This window comes from Dermacentor andersoni, chromosome 10, assembly GCF_023375885.2.
Source record: "Dermacentor andersoni chromosome 10, qqDerAnde1_hic_scaffold, whole genome shotgun sequence".
Classification (NCBI taxonomy): Eukaryota; Metazoa; Arthropoda; class Arachnida; order Ixodida; family Ixodidae; genus Dermacentor; species Dermacentor andersoni.
In genome coordinates, this window is record NC_092823.1 from 92,942,533 (window position 1) to 92,947,761 (window position 5,229).

The following is a 5,229-nucleotide window of genomic DNA, read 5'->3' on the forward strand; positions in this document are numbered from 1 at the left end:
TTTGTCTTTTTTTACAGGGCACCTGTCTATGGGGGGGAAGGGGGGGTGGGAGGGCATCTGGACTAGTAGGTTCACGACTTGCGCAGAAACAAGCATCACAGCACGCATTTAACATACATATACAAATCAAGAATTACGCTTTAAGGGGAAGTCTTTATCACAATAAAGAAAAGAAAGAAAAGAAAGAGCGCTATGTAACGGTACATTAAAAATAGAACAGGAAATGCCGCTCAGCATGTCTATGTTACACAACGGCTTTTTTTGTGTGTGCAGCGCATGGGCGGTGGCGCGGTCTTTATAAAATGGCTCCCACAGAACTGCCAGTACCGCAGCCCGCATCGCAGTCCTCATGCAGATTTGTGACCCAGGGAGCGGAATGCTCAGCGTTCATAAACACGTTCGGAAACATACGTCGAAAACAGCGGAGAGCAATATACATATAGCTCCCATATAGCGAACATTCCAAAAACTAAGTCGAGTATAGCGAAAGAATTCCACCACTTATACAGACGCTTTTGTGTAGACTTCGGCTAGTAAAAAGCAGGACACCTAAGACTTGCTAATGATGCCATAAATCGCTTAAAACACCTTCGCTGTATTTGACGTTGGACCTATCGTGGTTTACGTATTCAGCGAAGGCCTCATTTCCCTTCCTTTCTTTCTTTCCAGAGATTGTCTCACCTGCACATCTTCACGGCGCTCCATCAAAGCCGAGAACACAGGTCTGATATCCGGCCACGGCCAGCCTTAAAGCCAGTGACTGATGTTCTGGTGCAAAACGATGGAGTCGGCGCAGCATGAAGCTTATCACTGTGTGCTGGACGAGGAGAAGGTTCTTATAATAGTCTGGGCACCACCAGACCCAGTGTGCGCACATGTGCTTGTACAGGTTATCGCACGGGTCTACGCTTCGCTCCAGGCTAGCCGTCAGCTCCTCGGCGTAGTCGTAGCACTTCTTCGTGTGATCGCACCACGGGTAAGCCAGCAAGGCTAGTTCATTCACCAGGATCCTACTGCCGCAGCACGTAATGCCGACGTGCAGCCCAATCGCAATATTTGGACCGGTGGACATTCTGCTGATACTAATGGAAAGATCGCTGTAGCAGTCGTCACTGGCCGTTGAGCGTAGCGTGCTTGCTTGGTCTTTCACGTGTGACACTTACCTACTACGGAGTGTTCGCCAAGAAGCCGGCGGTTAAAGGTTAAAGGGAAGGGGGAGAGAGAAAAACAAGCAAAAAAGTAAGTCTGGGTGAGGTAGAACGTTTATGTTAATTAGGAAAGAGATTTCCTGGGCGGATACAGAAATAAAGATAACTGTAATCATGTATAAACAACAGATTTTGCATTATTTTCTAGCTTAACGATCATTTCCAACACACAATCAGCGGTTTAATGAGCCATCCAATTACTGATTTCAAGAATTCATATGTTAGCCTCATTGCGTCATAAAGATGGTAGCAAATTCCACGCAGGCGTTCCTGTGTTCCTGTGGCTAAAGTTAAATGAAGAAGCTCCGAAGGACAGGGTATTTTAGGCATTTAAAGAAATGCGCAATCTTCAGAATGTAAATTCAACTTTTTTTGTGATGTCTAAATCATCAGCATTCTAATAGACAGTTGTGAATATCTTCAGGTTCCCAGCAGGTAGGACAGACAGGGAACGTTGCAAGACTGGATCTGTACGGGTAAAAATTTAATTGTGGGATGCGGCAGCTGCAACGCAAAGTCACCGTCCGCATTAGCACTTCTTCTGCTGCTTGAATACTTGCTTACTTGCTCCCAATATCATGGCGCATACCCACTAAGAAGGATTGACCCAGAAACCGGTGGTTAAACGGATGGGCGGAGGTAAAACTTGCGATAAAAACTATATATTAAGGTAAAGTCGAAACGGGACAAGAAACAAAAGTAGGCACATTGATTCTAGTGACTGTATTTCCTTAGAGATGAAAGTCATATCATGAGAAGCCAACAAACTCACACCAATGACAGCTTAGGGGAAAACTTGTGCTTAATAAATGAATTGCAGAAACGATACATTAATGGAAATTAAGGTGGATGAAAAGCAATTTGCCGCAGGAGGGGAACGATCCCACAACCTTCGCATTTCACGTGCGATGCTCAACCAATTGAGCTACCGCGGCAATGTTTCCCCATGCACTTTCTTGGATATTTGTGTTTTCTAGCAGACCCCTGGGAGTTTTAACCAGCGCCATCACTCACAGACCTTGGAGCCGGACCTAGAACGTCCTTTCTGCCACAGGCGTCACGAAAACGTGATATTTTCGGGTGAAGGCAACTGGTCAATAAACCCACACATGCTACCTGAAGGCATTAATGTTGCAGGATTCGAGACCCTCGTTATGTAATAAACGAAAAGAAGGGCGTTAACCGAGGGGCCTGATTTTTATTAGTCATATCATGAGAAGCCAACAAACACTGACACCAAAGACACAACCTTAGCGAAATGCGAAGGTTGTGGGATAGTTCCCCACCTGCGGCAAGTTGTTTTTTCATCCACTTTAATTTCCATTACTTCATCGTTTCTTCATTTCATTTATTAAGCACAAGTAATTTCCCCTATGCAGTCCTTGGTGACTGTGTTTGTTTGCTTCTCATGATATGACTAGTAAAAATCGGGCCCCTCGGTTAACCCCCTTTCTTCTCGTTTATTACATAACGAGGGTCTTGAATCCGGCAACATTGATGCCTTCAGGTAGTGCGTGTGGGTTCATTGACCAGTTGCCTTCACCCAAAAACATCACGTTGTCATGACGCCTGCGGCAGAAAGGACGTTCCACGTCCACCGCCAAGGTCTGTGAGTGGTGGCGCTGGCTAACACTCCCAGAGTTCTGCTAGGAAACATAAATACCCAAGAAAGTAGATGGTGAAACGGCGCCGCGGTAACTCAATTAATAGAGCTTCGCACGCGAAATGCGAAGGTTGTGGGATCGTTCTCCACCTGCGGCAAGTTGTTTTTTCATCGACTTTATTTTCCTATAATTTATCTTTTCTTCATTTCATTTATAAAGCACAAGTAATTTTCCCTATGTTTTCCTTGGTGTCAGTGTTTGCTGGCTTCTGATGATATGACTAATAAAAATCGGGCCCCTCTGTTAACCCCTTTCTTCTCGTTTATTAAAGAGGAAAGTGTGCTTTATGAAAGGATAGGAAATTTTAAAGTAATAAATCATATTCAATTTCAAACTGCTATTTTTGAGACATCCGTAATCATTGAGGAAGGTAATACGTCAGCTTGTCCTAGAGCTATCTTCCTACTCTTAGGTTGTTTCATGAGAAGCCAACAAACAAGGACACCAAGGACATTACTTGTATTTACTAATTGAATGAAAGAAATGATAAATTAATGGCAATGAAAGTGGATGAAAAAACAACTTGCCGTAGGTGGGAAACGACCATATGTCTTTGCATTTCGCGTGCCATGCTCTATGGTACATGTAATGGTAAGTGTAATGTCTGGTGTAGCGTTCACGTACTTGGCTTAGAAACACTGATCAGTACTATGTTTCAACCCACTAAAGTAGAGATCGTTGGTTAGAAACAATGCTGAGAACTAAGAACCCTGTTTTTATCTTTCTTTTTAATTTTAATTTGCTATACGAGTTTTATAGTTCACTTCCACAGTGTGCTCGCTGAACTAAACAAGTAATCTTCTTTCTATTTTGTGAAATTACGGAGCGAGACATGGACAATCTGTACGAAAAACTATACTCTACCTCACAAGTAACTTGCTGCATTGCCGAAGGGTATGGGCTGTACGCAGGCAACATTCTTAAGCAACTGAATTTCGTTCCCGACGTAACTGTCTGATTATTGGCGGAGCTTCATTTTGTCTTCATACATGATATGTAACAGCGACCCGTGATCCTTTAAGTCCTTTCCACATTTGCGTCGTATACCACTAATTAGATTGGCGGTTATTATCGATAGCCTTAATAGCCACCCTAACCATGAAAAGGTAGACACATGGCAGTGCCCACAAAGCCCATACCACCTCCTTCAATCCGAATTCACACTTCTTACTGCTGGCTCTGCGTCATGACAGCAAGAAATGAACGGTAAAATCCGCCATCACTTAGTATCATCTCACGCTAAGGACAAAGCATTAGGTATGTCATGTCGTTATTATTGAGAAAAGCTGTTTCTTTTGACGTTACTCTTAGAGAAGCGGCGCAGAACTGTAAAAGTTTCTCTGTTTGCTGTTTACAGACGGCGCCACGGCATTAGCACTGGCGAGTTGACGAAGCCGTACATTATGAGTCCTACTTTTGTGATGTAGTGGGTTTATTACGCTTCGGTTTGGGAATCAACTTCACAGTAGCTAGTCACATGATCGGCCGCGTCTATAAGACTGGTCGTCTCACCAATAAATCAGTTCACCTCGCTACTCAGCTGCGTCTCTGTCTCGTTCCTACAACCGCCGTGCCTTCCTACCTTTGTCTTGGCGTCGGCGTCCATGGCGCCGCGCCGACGCCACAACTCTCTGACTGCATTATTATTCACTGCCCCGCACTATTAAAGAATGTTGGGACCATAGAGTTTGATACAATAATTAGCACAGCGAACTCTGGCGCTGCAATCCTGCGGCCCACCATGGAATTATTCGTAGTACAAGCATTTGTCTGACCTCCGTGCTTGTGGATACAGACGTTCGCGTGGCTTCGTTTGTTACGCTTTATATGCGTTCATTGCCGTAAATTTCAAAACGATATATACTTTCCTAAGTGCAGTAGATTGCAAACAAGCGCATTCGCTACCAACTGCAGCGGTTCAGATTATCGGGGTGGCCAAATCAAAACGCGCCAAGCGTCTCAATGCACTGGCTTGCCCGCGAGAAATTCATGAGGGCGCTTATTGCTGCTTGTCGATGCATGCGTCCGAGGCGTAATGGTTTCATTATTGGGCTTCTTTGCTAGAAGTCCTGTGTTTGAATCCTGCCGTCGAAGAATTTCATTATTTTTCAATTCTTTATTATGCAGTGCTTCGGTAAAGGTGACGCATTTACAATGTCACGAAGTCATGCGAAGCCAGAAAGACGAAGTTTAGGCAGATCCATGAACTGCCCATTATTCGCATGCTGGCTCATTGCAATGGCTGGCTGAACCGCCCCCATTCTCAACTTCCATAGGCACTAACAATAGAGTTCTCTCTAGCGATCATTGTGTGAAGCTCTGTTTATGTGACGGCAGAGCGATAACGCCAAATCCAC

The 5,229-nt window shown here is 44.4% G+C and overlaps 1 non-coding gene across 1 annotated transcript; it reads right to left on the reverse strand.

Annotated features, from left to right (window-relative positions):
- Positions 1-2,070: 2,070 nt before the first annotated feature.
- Positions 2,071-2,143, reverse strand: TRNAS-UGA (transfer RNA serine (anticodon UGA)). Its single transcript has one exon. It is a non-coding gene; the product is annotated as a tRNA-Ser (tRNA).
- Between the last annotated feature and the right edge of the window lie 3,086 nt (positions 2,144-5,229).